The sequence below is a fragment of the Culex pipiens genome, chromosome 3, assembly GCF_016801865.2.
Source record: "Culex pipiens pallens isolate TS chromosome 3, TS_CPP_V2, whole genome shotgun sequence".
NCBI lineage: Eukaryota > Metazoa > Arthropoda > Insecta > Diptera > Culicidae > Culex > Culex pipiens.
In genome coordinates, this window is record NC_068939.1 from 70091916 (window position 1) to 70114482 (window position 22567).

Below are 22567 nucleotides of genomic sequence, written 5' to 3' on the forward strand. Positions count from 1 at the left end.
AGTGACCTCCTAGCGAGTTGGTGTCTTCGACAAAGTTGTAGATCTCGCCAAATTACGTATAGTCACGGAACATGTCAAAATTCCCAAAAATAACTGTGCAAAGTTACAGTTAGTTTTAAAAATAGTTATAATTTAGCTATGGCGTCATCCATAAAGTATGTCACGCTAAAATTGGCCAAAATTATTCCCCCCTCCCCCCTATGTCACACTTTGTCACACTGGCTACAACCCCCCTTCGAAAAGTACGTCACATTCTGTTGACTCCCCTCCCCATATTGATTTTTTTGAATAATTATTACATAATTTATAAATAGGATTGTTTATAAATTCGGAGTTCAATCGAGAAAGTTTGTTGCGTTAAGATTTTTATTTTGTTGAATGTTGTAGTGATAGAAATCACCACCAACAGTTTTTTTTTGAAAATCTGATGATTTAAGCATATTAAATCAATCATCGAAAACTCTGTTTCTTAAAGCCTGTTTGTTTTATAAGTAAATTTCATCAAAAAAAAATTAGATTTATTCTTTGACTGAATTGACTGACCTTGGATTCGTGATCAGGGACAAAAGTTACTCCTTAGGACAAAGTTTCACGCAAATCGAAGAGGGGTCGGGTCAACTTTTCCCGTTTTCGTGTGAGTTGGTAGAGAATTACCCACAAACAAAACTGTGTTAAAAACCCACCACCACCGCGATATGAGTGTGTTAGTAACTTTTCGATAGAAATCCTTTAAAGGTTTTACAGCGTGACGTCACGAGTGCACTCTCATACATTATTACTAAGACACAAGTACAAAAAATATAAACAGTCCACGCGAGCTGTCAACGTCCTAACCTAAATCCGAGTCGGTGTAAATCCTACTTATTAGCGCACTTATACACATAAATGGGCTCACGTAAAATGTATTTGTGTTTGTGAGTTGGATGTCAACCAAACAGTTCTACAGAAATTGTTTGTGTTTCGCTCAGACCATAACCAATCTTGCTGTCGTTATGGATCAAGGTAAGTTCTTCAAACTTCAATATTAAGATTTAAAGTAACTTACTACTTACATGCAGTTCTCAAGTCGAAGAAGCGTACACGTGGTCGGCCGAAAAAAGTCTTGCATGAGGAAGGTGAGTTTATTTGAAGCATATGTAAAATGTAAAGATTATTATTTTCTTTTTCAAACAATAGAGAAAAAAACAAGGAAACGGAAGCGCAGTTTCCCGAAGCGAACAGCCGGTAAGATTCTTTGAATTTTATATAGAATGCGTGTATATATTAATGTTTATTACTTAATTTAACAGAGTCCAAGGAAAGCAACCAAGAAAGTGGTGAGTTTATTTTCAAAACAACGATTTATGATCTTTAATTTTTTTTGAGACATTACAAGATTTTTGTTAATTATCCTACATTTTTAAAATATAGACTGCCCGTCCCAGAAGCGCCGGCCCGGTCGTCCAAGAAAGTCTTTTCGGCAGGGGGGACACAAAACCAAACTAAGAAGGACATTCGATGTGAGAGGCCAGAATGTGGAGGAACTTACGTTCGCCGCCATATCCGCAATTCGCGCATCAGGCAAGCGGGATTTGGCGTGGGTGATGGATTACTTATGGAAACATCCGGAGGAGGCAACACAAGTGAAGTACGCGCTTAAGTATCCCGATCTCGAGTGTAGACGACCTACAATTGAAGAAGTATTGCGATTCTTTTGTTCGAACGACCTATCACGCAGCCAGTACCAGAACATTCGGATGATGTCCTTAAAATACGGAAAGGACATTTATCCATCATACCATGTCATCCAGGAAGGGAAAAAAGCCTGCTATCCGGACGGTAAGTTTTTAGTAATATCAATTTGAAATACTGTGTTTTACAGTTCAATTTTATGTTAAATAAATTAACTGAATAGAATATGTTTACTAGGGTGGTCCAAACACGGGCTTTTTCGGGGCTACCCCCTGAAATCAATGATTGGTCCATCACTAGACTAAATTCCAAATTTGAGCTCTTTCTGACCACGGGAACCCCTCCCTCTAATCGCTTGAAGTTTGCGTGGGAAAAATCGTCAAATTGTATGGAAAAAAGCAACTCTTTCAGTGTTTTACCTATGTAGGGCGCGTCCGATCTTTATCAATTCTCAGATTATATTAATTAAATTTTGAACTTTTTTTCCCGAAAACACCATATTTTTAGGATTTTTTGCTGAATAGTAATTAGCTTCCGAAAAGAACCGTTTTCGCGCAGCGGAATATTTATTATTCTTATGAAATGTATTTCTTTCATTTTTTAACTTCAACAGCTGCCTGCATAAATAGTTCTCTGAAATATAAAATTGCCATGTGTTTATCAAAATTTTTATCAAAACTAAAATCCCTTTCAATTTTGAAGAGAAGATCAAATTTGTTGATTTTAATTTTTTTTGTTTTTAAAGATTAGATTTTTTTTTTGGAAATCTTTTGTAAATTTGTAATTGTAATTTGTAATTTTTTTCGAGATATTTAAATTTCAAAATAAGCAATTTCATTTGTCATTCATTCGTTTTTCCGTACAAGTCTCCATACAATTTTGGGGACAGCACAGCAAAAAAAGTTGTAATCCAGCTGCGTGTAATGGGACCATCCATAAACCACGTGGACACTTTTTTGGGAATCTCGAACCCCCCCCCCCTCGTGGACAATTGTCCATACAAAAAAAAAACCTTTTTGTATGGATCGTGGACAATCTTCATACCCCCCCCCCCCATAAAGTGTCCACGTGGTTTATGGATGGTCCCAATAGGGACTGTTATATTATTATGTTATATTATTACACCTCACAAAGGTTATATGCATGCTTTTCCATGCGATTATACTATCGGATTTTTTGCTGTGTGGTCATATAAAATGGGAGCGTAAATGAATGAAATTCTGTACCTTGAGAGGGAATTTTCTGATCAATTTAGCATTGTTGTATGTTATAATTATAATTTTTCAGAAAAAAAATAGGTAGACGGAAAAAATACCGAAACATGATCATTAATAGAAGCAAAATTAAATTTGCAATTTAAAGTAAAATAAAATTAACGGTGCACATCAACCAGAGCCTTTGCACCCAGATTTTTGTTACAGACATTTTGATATCTTCAAAACTTCGGGAACTATCGATATAATTTTTTATTCATCTCCTAAGCTACCAAATCCACAAAGATTTACAATAAAATTTGTAAATTTTTATAATCAAATTATTTCAGGATTGGGTCCGTAAGTTCAACAATTTTTTAAAAAGACAACAACTTCCTTGGTTGCTGTGTACCGTTAAGCAGCCATGCCAGATATACAGATAAATCTGTATTTTACAGATTTTTCGATCCCAAAAATCCCAAAAATCTGTATATACAGATTTTTCTAAAATGGTTATATTTGAAAGTTTCAACAATTTAGTAATTAATTTATGCTTTAATAGGATTAAAAATACAGATTTATTTTCAAGAAAGTATAGATCTCTCACAAATAATCTGGCAACGTTGCCGTTAAGTAAAGATCAGAAAATTTCATAAAAGTTTAATTTGTTTAACATTATAAAACGGACCAAGAGCTTACGAGATATCATCAGTTGTAAATTGCAGCCTAATTATGGAATACATTTTCATCGATTTGAATTCTTTGTGAGGCTGAAATCTCAGAAACTAATTGCCCTTTTTTTGAAGAAAATTTTGTCAGCTTTTCAAAATTATTTTAAAAGGTTCTTTTCTTCCAAAAAGAAATTTTAAAATGCAAAAAAAAAATTTCATGCATTCATTCCTCCTAAACCAGATTTACACCGTCACGTACTATATTTGTTACTCAATACATAAATAATCGATGATCGATTATCAGATAAGAGTCCTTAAAATGTAGGTATATTGAAAAATGGTATTTTTTTCAGGAATGGTAATTCGACCATCTTCGGCGGAAGTTCCTGTGCAGAATCTGGTCGATCACACAGGGAAGCGGCTTTTTCAGGCTATTCCGGATAAAGTTGCGCCGTTTCTCGGGTTGCCTGGTCACTTCACCGTGATGTACAAGTGGGGAGGTGACGGCATGAGCAACAATTCACAATATAAAATGACATTCACGGAAAAAGTTGACGGTGAAATTCAGGCATACAACGATTCACATGTGTTCCTAATGTGCTTAGTGCCGCTGCGCGTTGTCTTCAATTCCGAGGATGGAACGGAAACAATTGTGTGGAACAATGAATTACCTTCGTCAGTATCGCTATGCCGTGTCATTAAATTGATTTTTCAAAAAGAAACACCGGAAATGACCAAACGAGAGATAAAATCTGTGAAGGACCAATTTAACGAGCTCGCACCAACAATTTTTCAAGTTGGTAACCACAAGGTGGTCATCCGAACTACAGAGAAGCTCAGTATGGTGGATGGTAAGGTTCTGAATGACCTGACTGATACAACCTCACAAGCATGCTATTTATGCAATAGAAGAGGGAACGCTCTAAATGAACCGCTAGATGATGACGAACTTAATGAGGAAAGCGAATTTGAAACCCTACCACCGTTACATGCTTATATAAGAGCGATGGAATATTTGCTGAACATAGCGTATAAACTTACTGTGGAAAAATGGCGAGTCTCGAAGAATAATGAAACGGTGAATGAACGACGTACTAAAATAAAGGGTATTTTTATATTTAAAAAAGTTTAAAAATAATGCTGAATACTTTAATTTATTTTACAGAAGCTTTCAAACATATTGGTCTGCGAATCAGCGAACCGACGCCAAAGGGAGGTAACACTAATGATGGCAACACTGCTAAAAGATTTTTTAGCAACCCGCAGCTAACGGCAGAGATAACAGGCCTCGACGTGGAAGTAGTTCAACGTTTTTCCAATATTTTGATGGCTCTGGCGTCGAAACTGCCAATAGATGTTGAAGTTTTCTCGGTTTACGTCGAAGAGACTAGAGTTCTTCTAACAACAAAATATTGGTGGTATCCTCTGACCCCTACCGTACACCGCATCCTGATCCACGGCCCATTAATAATCGAACGCTGCGAGTTACCGATTGGTATGATGTCCGAAGAGGTGCAGGAGAGGAGGAATAAATCGGTGCGAGATTTTAGACTAGACCACGCTCGAAAGTTTAGTCGATTGGCAAACATTACAGACGTATTTAATCGACTGCAGCTTACCTCAGATCCTTTGATCTGTCTAAAAGATCTTGATTATGTTACAACCTACGAAAGCTTCCCGGAAGGCGTACAAAAACTTTTGATTGAGCAATAAATGCAATTAAAACAAACGTAATTTTATTTTTTTAATAATTTTGACATGTTTCGTGATTATACGTAATTTGACGAGATCTACAACTTTGTCGAAGACACCAACTCGCTAGGAGGTCACTGGAAAAAGTTAGATTTCAGCGCCACCTATGCGGCCAAAATTGGAACTACATTTTAGTACCAAAATGTAGCCCTGATTTTTCTGAACAACTTTGCTGAAGACACCAAAGCTCTAGGACGTAACCCCAGAGCGCTATTAATTTTGTCCCGCTAAAATGACACAATATTCATAGCTAAATTATAACTATTTTTAAAACTAACTGTAACTTTGCACAGTTATTTTTGGGAATTTTGACATGTTCCGTGACTATACGTAATTTGGCGAGATCTACAACTTTGTCGAAGACACCAACTCGCTAGGAGGTCACTGGAAAAAGTTAGATTTCAGCGCCACCTATGCGGCCAAAATTGGAACTACATTTTAGTACCAAAATGTAGCCCTGATTTTTCTGAACAACTTTGCTGAAGACACCAAAGCTCTAGGACGTAACCCCAGAGCGCTATTAATTTTGTCCCGCTAAAATGACACAATATTCATAGCTAAATTATAACTATTTTTAAAACTAACTGTAACTTTGCACAGTTATTTTTGGGAATTTTGACATGTTCCGTGACTATACGTAATTTGGCGAGATCTACAACTTTGTCGAAGACACCAACTCGCTAGGAGGTCACTGGAAAAAGTTAGATTTCAGCGCCACCTATGCGGCCAAAATTGGAACTACATTTTAGTACCAAAATGTAGCCCTGATTTTTCTGAACAACTTTGCTGAAGACACCAAAGCTCTAGGACGTAACCCCAGAGCGCTATTAATTTTGTCCCGCTAAAATGACACAATATTCATAGCTAAATTATAACTATTTTTAAAACTAACTGTAACTTTGCACAGTTATTTTTGGGAATTTTGACATGTTCCGTGACTATACGTAATTTGGCGAGATCTACAACTTTGTCGAAGACACCAACTCGCTAGGAGGTCACTGGAAAAAGTTAGATTTCAGCGCCACCTATGCGGCCAAAATTGGAACTACATTTTAGTACCAAAATGTAGCCCTGATTTTTCTGAACAACTTTGCTGAAGACACCGAAGCTCTAGGACGTAACCCCAGAGCGCTATTAATTTTGTCCCGCTAAAATGACACAATATTCATAGCTAAATTATAACTATTTTTAAAACTAACTGTAACTTTGCACAGTTATTTTTGGGAATTTTGACATGTTCCGTGACTATACGTAATTTGGCGAGATCTACAACTTTGTCGAAGACACCAACTCGCTAGGAGGTCACTGGAAAAAGTTAGATTTCAGCGCCACCTATGCGGCCAAAATTGGAACTACATTTTAGTACCAAAATGTAGCCCTGATTTTTCTGAACAACTTTGCTGAAGACACCAAAGCTCTAGGACGTAACCCCAGAGCGCTATTAATTTTGTCCCGCTAAAATGACACAATATTCATAGCTAAATTATAACTATTTTTAAAACTAACTGTAACTTTGCACAGTTATTTTTGGGAATTTTGACATGTTCCGTGACTATACGTAATTTGGCGAGATCTACAACTTTGTCGAAGACACCAACTCGCTAGGAGGTCACTGGAAAAAGTTAGATTTCAGCGCCACCTATGCGGCCAAAATTGGAACTACATTTTAGTACCAAAATGTAGCCCTGATTTTTCTGAACAACTTTGCTGAAGACACCAAAGCTCTAGGACGTAACCCCAGAGCGCTATTAATTTTGTCCCGCTAAAATGACACAATATTCATAGCTAAATTATAACTATTTTTAAAACTAACTGTAACTTTGCACAGTTATTTTTGGGAATTTTGACATGTTCCGTGACTATACGTAATTTGGCGAGATCTACAACTTTGTCGAAGACACCAACTCGCTAGGAGGTCACTGGAAAAAGTTAGATTTCAGCGCCACCTATGCGGCCAAAATTGGAACTACATTTTAGTACCAAAATGTAGCCCTGATTTTTCTGAACAACTTTGCTGAAGACACCAAAGCTCTAGGACGTAACCCCAGAGCGCTATTAATTTTGTCCCGCTAGATTGCCACCTCGCCCCACTGTGCACTGTCAGCGCTTAGGAATGCAAAAACTTATTAAATTATGACTTCAAAACACAATTATTAACCACACCAGATTTTACAAAACAAATCCAATATTTTAGAATTTACGTCAAGTTCACTACTGAAATTGCATTTAAGATAAGTCACAATAAAATACCACTCCCGCAGTCACAGCTCTATGACAGCTTAATAAAACCGTAACCCGTGGAAAGCTCAACATTTCCCGGTACTGCTTTGTGATAACACTGACCTACAAAAAAAGACAAAAATGACTGCGCAGGCTCAAGGCGAATGATTTTTCTCCGAAATTTGTATGGAGAATTAGGGCGGTTCGGCGCTCTTGCATGCAACCCCAAAATTGCATGCAATATGGGAACCGAACCGCCCTAATTCTCCATACAAACATTGGAAAAAAACCATTCAGTCCAGACAAACAATTTTTGAAAAATTCAAAATGCATGGCATTTCTGGGGACCCCAAAGTTCATGCTGTCCCTCGAGTTGAGTCTGCGCAGAAAATTTGTTGGTCAGTGTTTTTTTATGATCTATTAAGCCAGTGGTCACCAAACTGGGTCTTGTGTGGGGCCCGCGGGCTGGTTTTGAAAATATGAAATCCGGCCCACCAAGAAGTTTTCAAAGAAAAATTATAGAAAATATTAATTTTTGTCCAAACATGGGGAATCACATTTCAAATAAAATACCTAAAATATTTATAAGGAATTTGAGAGTATTAAATAACCGTTATCACATTTTCAGAAAGATGTATGAAACCTTACAAGTTCTGGGAGTTGAAAGATCAAAAAATATTTAAAATACTAACTTAATCCACCTATGTGGTTGGAGCCTTCCTTACTCATTACCAACAATGGGTGATTTGATGGGGTTGGACAAAAATTTCAACTATTTTTTAGATCCGGAATAAAAATATACATAAATATCACTTAAGTGGCCATATCTCGAGACAGGGTTGCCAGATCTTCAATGTTTTGGACTCGTTGGAAAGTTCTATTGATAACCTAACCAACGTTTTGTCGGATGGTGGATCCGGGCATAGTTTACATACATTTAAATGAGAGCTTCAAAAAAGTAATTAAATGTCACTTAAGTGACCATATCTCGAGACATGGCTGCCAGATCTCCAATGTTTTGAAGTCATTGGAAAGGTCTTTTGATAGCCTAACCAATTATGGGTCGGATGATGGACCCGGACATAGTTTACATACATTTAAGTGAGATCCGGATATATGTGAAAACACATTTTATATATTACTTTTGAACTACTTATCGAAACTTCAATCTGTATAAAACTCGATCAATGGGAAAGTTCAATCTCAATATATTTTGATTTAAAAAACTAGGGGGTTATCTTTTTTACTTTCTGATAATTTTAAAAATTTAACTTATGAATTTTCAAGCAGGTCATTCTATAAGGAGGAATTGATATAGAAGTTTTAGAATTTTGCATTCATTCAATAACATTTAAAAATTAAATGAAGAAGTCGTACAAAAAGTAATTTTATGAAAATTCAACTTTCAAACTAATAAAGAAGAAGGATCGCAGCAACCGGTGCGCGAGGTTGAACTTTTTTTCCGCTCCGCGTCATTTTTCCCAACTTTGGAATTATTGGTCTTGAAGAAAAAGTGAATTTTGTTAAAGTCGTCGGGAAGTGAAGTGGTTTTCTAACATCCGGCCTGGATGGATCGCTGTGCTGGAGGAGGACGGTTCAATCAAGGACGTGTGCTCGTTCCAGGGTGGCCGTCGAAACTTCCCGGAAGAGCAGGGTGGTGTTGGGTTCGACCGGGAAATATACAACAACCGGAAGCATGCGGAACCTGGCCCGAATTGGAAAGGTGGCGAGCGCAGCGAGCGAGGCGGTCCTCGGTCACAGCGTGAACGATCCCCGTCAAGGTAAAAGTCTTGCGAGCGAAAAAGAATCGGAGCCGTGGGCACGGATTACTGCGCCGGCACCGTTTTACGTGGCAAGTTCGCTTAGAGGTGGAAAAGGAGGACGACGGAGGCAAGCGGAAGCAGCCCAAGCGCAAATCTGGTGTCTGCTGTTGTTACAATCCTCCTGAAGACGTTTGGAGAGAAGCTATCTGGTGAGCTCGTTCTTTTTATGAGACAACCATTCTTTCATATATTCTGACATACACACACATCATTCAAGACAACCACGCCAAATTATTACTATAAAGGAGCGGCCGTAGCTGACTGGTTACGTTTTTCGCTTTGTAAGCGAATGGTTCTGGGTTCGATTCCCATCTGCTCTCAACGAGAAAGTTTAAGAAATATTAATTGAAGCTCTGAACATGAACGAAAAATCAAAATTGCTCGAGTCGGGGTTCGATCCCCCGTCCTATGGATTGTTAAGTAAAAATGCAAAACACTGAGTCATCACGACTTGGTGAGCTACGACCGGAATTAAGGACACTGTTACCACTAAAACTATATACGTGCTGGGTCTTTGTCCAGTTGACAAGGGTTCAGAAGTTCTAAATAACGTTTGAATCCGATTGATGCAAACGTTCTTTAGGGCGGGGCTTGTCGATTCAAGCTGAGGTACCTCGCGCTCGGCTAGCCAGCGTAGAAATGGGTCACCGAAGCTCGGCAGAGCTAACACCATCCAAATGCCTATGCGAGTTATTTGCATGTATAGAATGTAAATCTATAATACATGGAAACAACTCAATTTGTAAGAAGCGACCGCGTGGTCCCGTTTGGTCGGTTGCACACACACACACACACAATTCAACTTTCAAACTAATAAAATTCTACAAGTTTCAATCATTTTTAATTCTGTTCCACATGCGGCCCGCGATACTACGACAAATTGCCAAAATGGTCCACGAGTTTTAGATTCTCTTATTCCTCAACTCCTCAGTTTTGTATTTTATTAGAGGAAGGTGACTTAAGAGCGAGTCCACGAGCTAGAGGTGGGCAAAAAAAGAGCGAGCCGCTCAAAGAGCCGGATCATTTAAAAGAACGAACGAACCATGGCTCACAAAAAAAGAACCGCGGTTCTTTTTCAACCTCCGGTCTTTTGAAAAAAACGTTTCCAACAAATTGTAGTGTTTAATTTGTTATTGAGAATATAAAATACAATTTCAAATATTTCAATACTAGTTAAAAAAAATAATCCCAGCATTGTCTCTTGGTGTACTTTCTCACCAATAAATATTGAAAGACTCTCAATAGCAATTGATGTTAATATCCGAAAACAACTTAATAGTTTTCAAGCTCATATTTTCAGCTTCCATTTTTTTAATTCCATATGTAAATGATTTCCTGAACAAAGTGAAGGTACTTATCAGTGAAGCATTTCAAATTGCTTAACTTGTAAATTATTACCCAACAGTCACAAAGTTGCTGAAAGATTTTGTAAAAAAAAACATTAAATCCTATTGCCCGAATAAATTTCAGCGTTTATAGAATGTAAGAAAGAGTTAACAGAATATTTTCTCTAAATAAAATATTAGCATTAATTCAATTTTGGCAGAAATAAAACGCGATTTTGAAATGGAGGACCCGATTCGAGTGGTAGAAAAAACAGATCTCCCATAACGAATACATTGTAAAAAAAGCAAAAACTGCTGGAATGGGAGCTCTCCATTGATAGCAATTTCTTCAAAATCCTAGATTAAAGTTTGGATGCCATTCAATTATTCGAACGTATAGGCTCGAGTAGAAATGTTGACATAGAGACCGACATCTTCTCGTTTTTAGTTAAATTTTTCAAATAATTTATATCCAATGCGAAATAGCTTTGAAAATCACACCATTTAAAAAATCCTGTTCATCCATATTTTGAAAAAGAACGAAAGAGCCGTTCAAAAGAGCGGCTCTTTTTAATGAGCGAACGAAAATGAGCGGCTCCTAAAAAAGAGTGGTTTTGCCCACCTCTACCACGAGCAAAGCATACCCATCTCGCATCGACCTCACCAATCTGCCTGAAATTTTCAGGAGTTGTTTGTACATATAAAACTAGCATCTGGTCAAAATATGAGCACTCTAGGTCAACGGGAAGAGGGGTAAATCGGAACACAAAGTTTGAAGGTTCAAAAACGTCAAAAATCTTAAAAAGGCTATAACTTAGGCAAAATTCAATTCAATTTCAAAATTTAAAAAGCATCTGAAAGGGCTTCAAAAATGCAACAAAATGCAGGGTCTAGCATCCCAATTGGTTAGTTTTAAAGGGAGTTATTGGCATTTTAGTGAAAAAATAGCATAATTTTCAAACTGAAATAAAAAAGTGTTCCATCCAGATATCAACTCGGTTCGACCTGCAGCTTGTAGGGGACATCTGGCACTACCATCTGAGACTGTGACCGCTTTGGGTAAGGCAGTTTAACATATCAAATAGACACTTTTACTTTTAGTGAATTTTTTGGTAGTAAATTTTTGCTCGGAGGACCCCTTACACCCCATTTTCTGGTAATAATTTTATCATAATCGTGTTCCTGAGACAATTTCACAATAGAAACATGCATAAAAATGTTTATTTTCATCCATTTTAACCCTTTAAAAAATGAAAGTTTCAAAAATTAAGAAGCTGCTTTTTTCTGGTGTCATCTAGTTTCCTTGGAAACGAACTTGATTTTCAATTAATGTGAATCGAAGATTTTTTTAACTTTCATTTTTAAAGGGTTAAAATGGATGATAATAAGCATTTTTATACATGTTTCTTTTGTGAAATTGTCTCAGGAACACGAATATGATAAAATTATTACCAGAAAATGGGATCTAAGGGGTCCCCCGAGCAAAACTTTACAACCAAAAACATCATTAAAAGTAAAAGTGTCTATTTAATATGTTCAACTGCCTTACCCAAAGCGTTCTCTGTCTCAGATGGTAGTCTCAAATGTCCCCTACAAGCCGCAGGTCAAACCGAGTTGATATCTGGATGGAACACTTTTTTATTTCAGTTTGAAAATTATGCTATTTTTTCACTAAAATGCCAATAACTCCCTTTAAATTCAACCAATTGGGGTGTTTACCCTGCATTTTGTTGCATTTTTTAAGCCCTTTCAGATGCATTTTGAATTTTGAAATTAAATTGAATTTTGCCTAAGTTATAACCTTTTTAAGATTTTTGACGTTTTTGAACCTTCAAACTTTGTGTCCCGATTTGCCCCACTTCCCGTTAACCTAGAGTGCTCATATTTTGGCCAGATGCTAGTTTTATATGTACAAACAACCCCTAAAAATTTCAGGCAGATTGGTGAGGTCCAAACGACGTCCCATACAAAGGGGTATGCCCTGTTCGTGGACTCGCTCTTAAGTTGGTCATGTTCCATTGTCATTCCGGCGAGCTTTAAATTTTCGAAGGTAAAAAATGGTCCCAAAAAAGTTGAGGAGGCGTTTCCAATTTAAATAAATATCACAAAAATAATGCTTACACAGGTATAAAATTGAACAAATCAGCACCCAGTAAAGCAGGGGTGGACGAATAATAAGCCTCTCCGAATCTGAAGCTCGGCTGCCGCTAGCTGTTGATTTGCGCACCTCTCTCAATCACTCGGTGGTAACCCTTAAAACACAGCCATCGAAAAAAGACACTCTGCTTGAAAAAATATTGTTTAAAAAAACTTGTTTGTTGTGTACATGAAATGTAATAAATTAAAGTTTTCGAAACTTTGCAAATGACCTCCCAAAATTTTCAGTCTCAGCACCTCAAGGGTTAATTCTCTCTGAGCTACCCCAAACGAGTACGCGTGGGCGTGCTGAAAAATTTACCTGCGCTCCGCTTTTTAATGCCTTTGCTTATTGGCTTCCTCAAAAAAAAGGAACAACAACAAAATCATCAAGAAAAATAAGGAGGTTTGCCCTGGGGGGGGGAGGTTTTCGGTCGCAGTTTTATTTCGCAGCAAAGGCCACGGGTTCGACCGCTTTGATTAACTTGTCTCACTCAGTCAGAATCGAATTTCATTGCGATCGAAGCTGAGTTTTATGGGGAGCACGCAAATTTTAGAGGCGAATATATCGGTTGGGAGGTGACTAAAAAGGATGCAATTTAAGTGTTGACTGTTTGCGCTAACAAGATGATTCAGAGCATTCTTTGGGATTTGAAGCCATAAAAATCAAGGAAATTTTGAGCATGAGCATGAGCATGAGCATGGTTGACTGCCAATGAGCTGCTACTCCGTTATTGACAGATCAGCTGAAGTTAAACAATGAAACAAAAATGATCAGTGGGAGCCAACCATCCGTTCACTGTTTAACCCCTGAAGACCCCGACTTTATTAGTCAATACCGGCGCCCTCCCAAGAAGCCTGCAGTTCAACGAAAGGGAGGAATGTTAGTCCGATAGTTGAAGTTGCAGACTCATCAAGCACACAGTTTTTCGCTATATACTTGTTGATACCGCTTGAGACCGTTGAATCCACAGCATCTCCTTCAAGCATCACGTGATTATTATTTTTTGGGTTAGTAGGATAAGGTATTGGCTTTTCGATGCCTCCCGAGCTACGATGCTATGGGGAGGACTTTCATAACAGACCCGTCGGCGAGCCTTCCGAGCAACGATGCTATGGGAAGGTCTTTTTGGTTAACACACAAAGTCACTCACACACAATTATTTCACTCCACTATTAATTAATCCAAAATGTCAGTGCGTCTTTTGATCATTATATAAAAATGGATTTTTCACCATTAAAAATAAAACCTTATTCAAAACATTATACACAATTTACCCGACGCCGTGCCTTCCGATCAACGATGATATAGGAAGGGCTTTGAAAATCACAAAACAATTAATTAAGATCTCAAAAAAAAAAACACCAATTACTCAACGAAAATTACGCTCAAGACACAAATAATTCAGTAAGTCATGCTATTATTCGATCACCACCATCACTCACCCCTAACGAACAGCGACAAAAAAGCACACACAAAAATTAACCTGCATAATCACGATTTCGCGTCCCCACTTCCAGCACACCAATGATGCTATTATTCGATTACCACAATCACTCACTCCATACGAATAGCGACACAAAAGCACACACAAAAATTAACCTGCATAATCACGATTTCGCGTCCCCACTTCCAGCGCACCAATGATGCTATTATTCGATTACCACAATCACTCACTCCATACGAATAGCGACACAAAAGCACACACAAAAATTAACCTGCATAATCACGATTTCGCGTCCCCACTTCCAGCGCACCAATGATGCTATTATTCGATTACCACAATCACTCACTCCATACGAATAGCGACACAAAAGCACACACAAAAATTAACCTGCATAATCACGATTTCGCGTCCCCACTTCCAGCACACCAATGATGCTATTATTCGATTACCACAATCACTCACTCCATACGAATAGCGACACAAAAGCACACACAAAAATTAACCTGCATAATCACGATTTCGCGTCCCCACTTCCAGCACACCAATGATGCTATTATTCGATTACCACAATCACTCACTCCATACGAATAGCGACACAAAAGCACACACAAAAATTAACCTGCCATAAAAATCAAGGAAATTTTGGTCGCTAAAGTATTTCCGCTATCAAATAATCGTCCGGATATCGTTTTAAAGCTATCCTTTTCGGAGTGTCATAAATTTAGTCAAAATAAGAAAGCAGTTAGATAGAAATAGCTTCATTTATATTCTCTTTTTTATTCGTTTTTTTTTATTTTTCATTTTTTTTTTTTTGAATCCATATTGCAGTGTCAAGTCCTCTGAAAAAGTCTTCAATCAATTTCCAGATTCATCCGTATCTTTTAAAATCATTTAAAGACGATATTCCAAAAAATAATTTAAGATATTTGTTCATGACTGAACTGCACAGCATAATGCATAGTGATCTTATATTCGATATTGTTGAATATAAAGGGAGAGGGGGTAATATGCACCATAGCCATAACTATATCATCATTTCTGTGAAAGAAAATCTGATAGATGTTCTACTACAACTATTATTCTACTTCATCCATGCGAAAAAGTCTTTAAAACTTCAAAATTTTAGAAAAATAAAAAAGTAAACAACCATGTTACCAAAAACTCCTGTGCGTATTAAACATGATTATTCTTGCATGATCGATCACTTCGTAAACAAATGAAAAACTACAAATTTCCACACACCCCCAGCACGTGATGCATCTTTCCCTCAATTTACCACCCACCACCAAGCCCAGCACAACTTTACTATCTATTTAACCTTACAAGGACTAAGTGGCGCAAAACATTCATCCTCCTCCGCACCATCGCCGTCACAATAAAAAAAACACCGATTTCTCTAGACGCTGCTGTCAGAATTAGCATTGCTAATTTATTCTCGATCGCCCAGAGACAGCAGCTCCAACTAGCCCAGGCCGCAGGAATGCTCTTTAATTGCTTGTAAAATCGGTATTTGCATACCGATTTCGTTGCACGTCGTCGTCTGAATTACACGCCATAATTTAATATTCAGCAACAATCGAACTAAAATCTACCCCTGCCCTTCCTCACTCTCTTTACAGGTTTCAATCCCCCAACTTGAACTAGGCTTAGTAGCAGGACAAAGAGGGAACCTGCTTGACCCACCACCACCACCCGGCTTCCTCGACGCCAATTAGTATGCAAGTGCTGGAATTAATAGTAGCAAGCAATTGAGGAGAAGGAAGAAGGAAAATAGTAACAGTAGCAACAGCCGAGTTACTAACTAGTGGGAGGAGAAGATAAATGATGAATGAATAGCTGAGTGACGAAAATAATTACTGATTCGCTGTGGCATGTAGTTGATTTTGATTAGTGTGTGTGTGTGAAATGTGACTAGTTTTAGTGTAGCGTGTGAAGGAAAGAAAAATACTCAATACTTTAACAAAAAAAATAAGCAAAATCCTCCAACGAATTCCGTCCATTTTAAGTGCCATAGCAAAAGTTTAAGAGTGTCGCCATATTTTATTGTTTTATGTTGTTTTAAGTGTACAAAAAAAGTGAGTGTGAAATTTTTAAGCGTTTAAGTTCATTTTAAGCAAGCAAAACAAAAAGAAGCAAAAAGCCATTCAACATAAAAGTTGCTTCACAAGAGAGGGAGAGAGAGCGAGCAAATACTGTGATGAAAACAAGATAAAATAAAGCTGATAACAATTTCGCGTGAGAGATTGAGAGTGTGTCCACTTTCGGAGGGGCCGATGACAGTTTTATGCGAAAGGCAGATAAAGTGAACGCGACAACGAAGAAGCAGAAGAAGAAGAATGGTTTCTGCGGCTGACAGAAGCTGAAACAAGCAAAAAAAAAACTTAAAAAGGTAAGAGCACAAAAAAACTGGCAGCATTTCGCCAGATAAGTGGGAAACGATTCAGGGCAGGGAAAAGAGAAAAGGAATTGAGACAGAAAAAAAAAATATTTGCAAAAGTGCATGAATGAACCGTTAAGGCGTTCATTAAAAAATTATGTAAATATTTTTGAGTGAAGTGAGGGGTGCAGCAGTGGGCGAGGAGAAATTCCGCCGGGTATAAAAAATTGAAGACAAAGCCGTAAAAATTCACACGCTGCATGCCTTAAAGAAGAGTATAGAGGAGGATGATTAAAAAACGTGACAAAATCCTTGTCAAAAAATGATTTTGAGAAACCCACTACTAATGTTTGTGTGTAAACCTCGTTAGCTCTTCATAATTACCTAATGACATAAATCACCTAATGAACGAAATTTATTGTTTTTTACTTCAAAAAAATTAATTATTTACGATTAAATATATTGCTTGGTTTGAAAATAATATCTTGAGTACCGTCAGTGGGGCTGACTATGGGTCAAAAAACGATACACCTCTCGTAATTACTTAATAACAAAAACAATTTAAATAACATCGAAAATCTTCCAACGTAGATTTGTTCTTAGATAGTTTACTAACATTTTCCCAAAATATGGTGGATTTTGATGAACACTACCTTAAATGCCAATAGTTTGAAAATTGACCCAATCTCACCCCTTAGAGGGGGTGACATTGGGTCAAATGAAACTAAAATGATGCTCAAATACAACGATATGGTAAAAACAAGTCATCCAACAGTGTTTCTAGTTCGAGGGAATCGTATTGACATGCTACAATGTTTGAAGTGGAGATTTTCAAACATTTGGGTAGTTTTTGAGCAATACCAACAAAATTTTTTAGAAAAATGATTTTTCAAGAGGTCATTTTTGGCCAAAAACGTACCTCAACTTTAGACAGCTGTAAAAATAACAGGATTTGCTCTAGGAACGAGATTTTTTAGCGAAGTCATCTTAAGATGTCCCCTACACAATCCTTTTAACAGAATTCAGTTTAATTGAGAAGAATCTGAGAAATGGTGAAATCCGTAAAAAATCACTTTGACCCAATCTCACCCCCCAGACCCAATGTCACCCCCACTGACGGTATATTTTTTTAAACAAAAAAAACTATTTTGAAGGCATTATGAGACCAAAAATTAAATTAATGTGTTGCCAAAATCGAGAATATTTGAAGAAATTGTTAAATCGGGTGTGTACTAAGAATTCCTTTTGTACTAAGTTTTTAGTAATCTTCAAATTCTAGCCTAACCAATAAAATGTTTTTTAGAGAAAATTATAACGATTAAAAACGAAGTAAAAAATACAAACATAAATGCATTGTTGAATCAAATGAAACTAACTGGTGGAATATGTTCAAAAAATATATTTTCTCTCGATTGAAGCTTTGGAAAAAGCTTATTATATTTTTTAGCAGCTCAGCTATATTTTCTGTATAAACCTGTTCAATGAAGCTTACAAAAACATGCTAAATTGACCATAGTTTACCACAATTTAAGTTTCAAAGAGTTCTTATTTAAAAATAAATAAAAAAAAACTTTACTCAATCAACTAGAAATTATTTTAATTTTCAAATCATCATAGCTAAAATAAAAAAAATGAATACTTTTATAAAAGCTTATAAAAAGTGTGCAAAACATTAAACAAAATTGATACTATTTAATTTGCACCATTCGTTAGTTAACATTTCGAATATTAAGTTTTGATAATTAATGAAGTGCTAAAGTGACAAAAGAGGAGAAAATCGTGACGTCAGAAATGAACTCAAATCACTGAAAGTTCATTTTGTGAGTGACTTTAACAGTTTGGCCTAGTTTGACAGCTACATTGTCCCAGTTTTCTGTGGGAAAGAAAAGGAGGCGAATACATTATGAAAATCATACCTGTCAAAATTCCAAGCCTCAAAATTTTGTCGCGAGTTGCTTTTCTCCTCTATACAAAAATCGACATCAAGGATACCTTCTAATTCGATTCCTGCTAAAACTTGCTCCAAATATTCAAAAACGATGAGATGTGATTGCATAAAAACAAGTTCGTGGGAAACACGAAAAGTTAGATTTTCAAGGAAATTATAAAATTCTTGCCTAATTTGTTCATGAGCTAAAACAAGTAAGACAAGTTCTAGAAAAGTTTTATTCGTCGTACGATTCGGAAACATCTATTTTTTGAAGCATGAATTTTTACAAGCAGTCAAGCCATCAATTGATCTTCGACCCAAAAATCAAAAATCCAAAACTAGCTTATAGTTTTCATTTGGTTTAGTAACCATTTCCCATCATAAAATTAAAAAAAAATCAGGCCTGAAAGCGTTAAAGTGGTTGTCATATTAAATGTTTTTGAATAATATTAATCAGAACCAGGGTCGGAACAATTTCAAACAAATTTTGAATTTCCCGGGAAATTGAACGCTCCAATTGAAAATTGATTACTCAATGTACAGAATTCATGATTAAAAAAAATCTTGGAGGATTTAAATTGTTCCAATCAACTTCTGGATTTTTCAATAGTCTATTACTTTTTGTCAGTTTCTTCATATTGAATGATTTCTATCATAAAAAAAAACAATTATTATCCTTCCAAATTCTGTCTATATTTGAGAAAATTCTGGAATATTTGAAAGGTCCTATCAGTCAGCCAATCCTTTTTCAATCTAATTTGCTCTTTCTCACTAAATAAACAAATGATAATGCAAAACTGTATAAATAAACTAACCTGCTCTCTTCATATTAGGATATGTTTCACATTAAGCATAAGCATAGCATAGGTGCCCACCCGCAGTTGCTACTCCGTTATTGACCAGGACCTCCAGAAGTTACATCCACGAGCCGTGGAAGATGAGTGGGTGCTATCTTTCCTCGCTTCGCAACTTCTCAAAGGCCCCTATCATGCTGATCAATACCGGCGCCGGCCACGACCAGTGGTAGAGTCACGGGGAAGTGGATGGGAATGTTAGTCCGATACTTGAGTGATAGAGACCGCCCAATCGACTGCTTCTCCGACAAAATATCACATGAGTTTTGAGGGGGTTAGTAGATAGGTATGAGGTCAGGATTCACGAGTGGCAGTGATGTGACCATGAGCATTTTGTTTATCGGTTGAAATTTTTAAATCTTAGGCAGCCGGCTGCGGAAAGATAAACTAGTGATGATTTAGAAAGTTTTTTCAATCGAACGCGTGCCTACCGAGCATTAGTGCTATGGGCTGGACTTATCAGTATATTTTTACTGTTTCTACAATTTAGAAAACGCGAGCAAATTTCAAATCTCCTCGCAGCACACAATACACGACAAAAATGCGAAACAAAAGGCACACGCAAAAAAAAATCACTTTTCACTCCGAATATTTTTACGACCGCGCGCTTCCTTTGTCAATTATGCAATTATGCAATGACGCTGCATTTTCAGAGGGCAGTTTTTTCCTCGCAGCACACAATACCAATTAGGATATGTTTCACATTGGTTAAAAACACTAGAGGGAGATATCATCGAAACACAAACAGCAAATATGTTAACATCAGAATCTGATCTGATGCCAATGCTTTTCCCTTAATTTAAATTTTTATTGATTGGGGAATGTTTGCAATATATCAATAACTCAATTAATCTCTGCAACTCAAGAATATTTCAACAAAATGTGCAAAATTTACGTTTTAGAAATTATTTCACTAAATTTGACGATGTTCAATGTTGAAAAACAGATTTGTTAAGATGATAATGTCAAAGACATAACCGAAAAGCATAGGAAAATAGTGATGCAAAAAAAATGCTTTAAGATTGGAGTCATTCTCCGCCAACTCACACAGCAGTTGCCCCGACCCCTCTTCGATTTTTGTGAAACTTTGCTCTTAGAAGTAATTTTGGTCCCTGATCACGTGACGGTGGGGCGGTACGACCCCTTTTATTTTCGGGTTTTTACTAAGACACGTTTTTCATTGCTTTGTAGCTCGCAACCGTGAAGAGATAGAAATTTGGTTTCAAAGGGACTTTTGTAGAAAATAAGACGCCCGATTTGATGGTTTACTCCGCCCCCCGTCACGAGATATCGAAAAATGGACCTCGGATTCGTGATCAGGGACCAAAATTACCCCTAAGAGCAAAGTTACACGAAAATTGAAGAGGGGTCGGGGCAACTTTTTCCAATTTCGTGTGAGTTGGTGGAAAATTACCCAATTGTTATTGAGCAATTCCAGCTCAAATCAGAAATTTTTCTGGTACTTTTGTACCCGACTCTCTCCGATTTCAATGAAACTTTGTAGACATGTTATCCTAGGCCTATATAAGCCATTTTTGTGTATATGGAGCCAATTGTACTCGAAAATGACATTTAAGAAGGGCGTAAGTTATTTAAATATTTTTGTAATTTGCAATTTAAAATTACTGTATCTCGAAGCCGTTGCATTGTATCAAAAAGTGGTCATAGACAAACTTGAAGGAAATTGGACGGGCTTTCTAAAAAAAATACACAGAAACAAAAATACACGCCACTTCTATGAGATTTTTCAGTTTTTTAGTTTGAATGTTAAATTTGATGGTGATGTCACGATTTTTTTTCGCTCAAAATTTTTGAAGAAATAGCCTAAAATGTTACAAAAAGACTCACTATTTTTAAAACCGCTGTATCTTCCCAAGGGTTGGACTTAGGGCAATGGTCAATATGGAGACTATTATCAGGGATGCCACATGATTTTTTAAAATGTCTGTGAAAAAGTCTGTGTATGTCTGTGTCTTTGTCTAAAATTCAAATAAATCAATTTACAGTCATAGAAATCTATCAAAAATTGTGTTTTTAAGCATTTGAAGACTAACGAAATAAGTTTCGATTGATATTTTAACAAAATAACAATTTAATGAAGTTTTTAAAAAGTCTGTGTACCTCAAAAAATGTCTGGCACGAGCTCAAATGTCTGTGAAACACAGACAAATCTGTGTATCTGGCATCCCTGACTATTATGTAAAATTGTCTGGGGAATCGATTCTGAAAAATTTTGACGTTTAGACCACTTTTCAAAAAAACAGTTGTAGTAAATGATTTTTGTATTTTTTTTAGGAGAGACATACCATCCTGCCTTTTTCGTGAGTCTTTTTGTAATATTTTAGGCTGTTTCCTCAAAAATTTTGAGCGAAAAAAAATCGGGACATCACCTTGATTTAACTTTTAAACTAAAAAACTGAAAAATCTCATAGAAGTGGCGTGTATTTTTGTTTCAGTGTATTTTTTTCAGAAAGCCCGTCCAATTTCCTACAAGTTTGTATTCGACCACTTTTTGATACGATGCAACGGCTTCGAGATACAGTAATTTTTAAATTGCAAAATAAAAAAAAATACCTTACGCCCTTCTCAAATGTTATTTTCGAGTGCTATTGGCTCCATATACACAAAAATGGCTTATATAGGCCAAGGATAACATGTTTACAAAGTTTCATTGAAATCGGAGAGAGTCGGGTACAAAAGTACCAGAAAATTTCTGATTTGAGCTGGAATTGCTCTATTTTTGTATCACAAAAAAACTACAAACTCTTTGTTGAACATTGATATGGTCCAAAAAAGTAGTTGAAAAAGAGTAGTTAGGGGAACTATACCCTTTCTCAGCCTATTTCTATTATCGGCCTATCAGCACTTTGATCATGAATTACAGCTTATATAAAGTGTTTTTGACTGCTCCAAAGTAATAAATAGCTCAAATAAAAGTGGGCAAGCAATTCTCCATTGTTGAAACATCTGAAAATGTTGATTTAATAGCAGAAACGGCAAAAGTGATGAGAATTGGTCGAACGGCTTAGTGTGATTAAAATGGGTATATTTCCCCTATACGCAGAAAATCACAATTGAGTTGAATTACAGGAGCTGAGTAATTTCTAGGGCACTTAAAAGGTCTCAATATTCACTGGAGGCTGTTGCAAGATAATATTGGGGTTTGA

At 36.7% G+C, this 22567-nt stretch overlaps 1 protein-coding gene across 6 annotated transcripts in view; it reads left to right on the top strand.

Moving 5' to 3' along the window:
• The window catches only part of LOC120419966 (protein grainyhead), a 441413-nt gene that overhangs the window by 86008 nt on the left and 332838 nt on the right, over nucleotides 1-22567 (top strand). For all 6 annotated transcript variants that reach the window (XM_052711201.1, XM_052711198.1, XM_052711199.1 and 3 more), the window contains exon 2: nucleotides 15859-16628. The gene's annotated coding sequence lies outside the window, so the exon portion shown is untranslated. The remainder of the gene's footprint in view (nucleotides 1-15858; nucleotides 16629-22567) is intronic.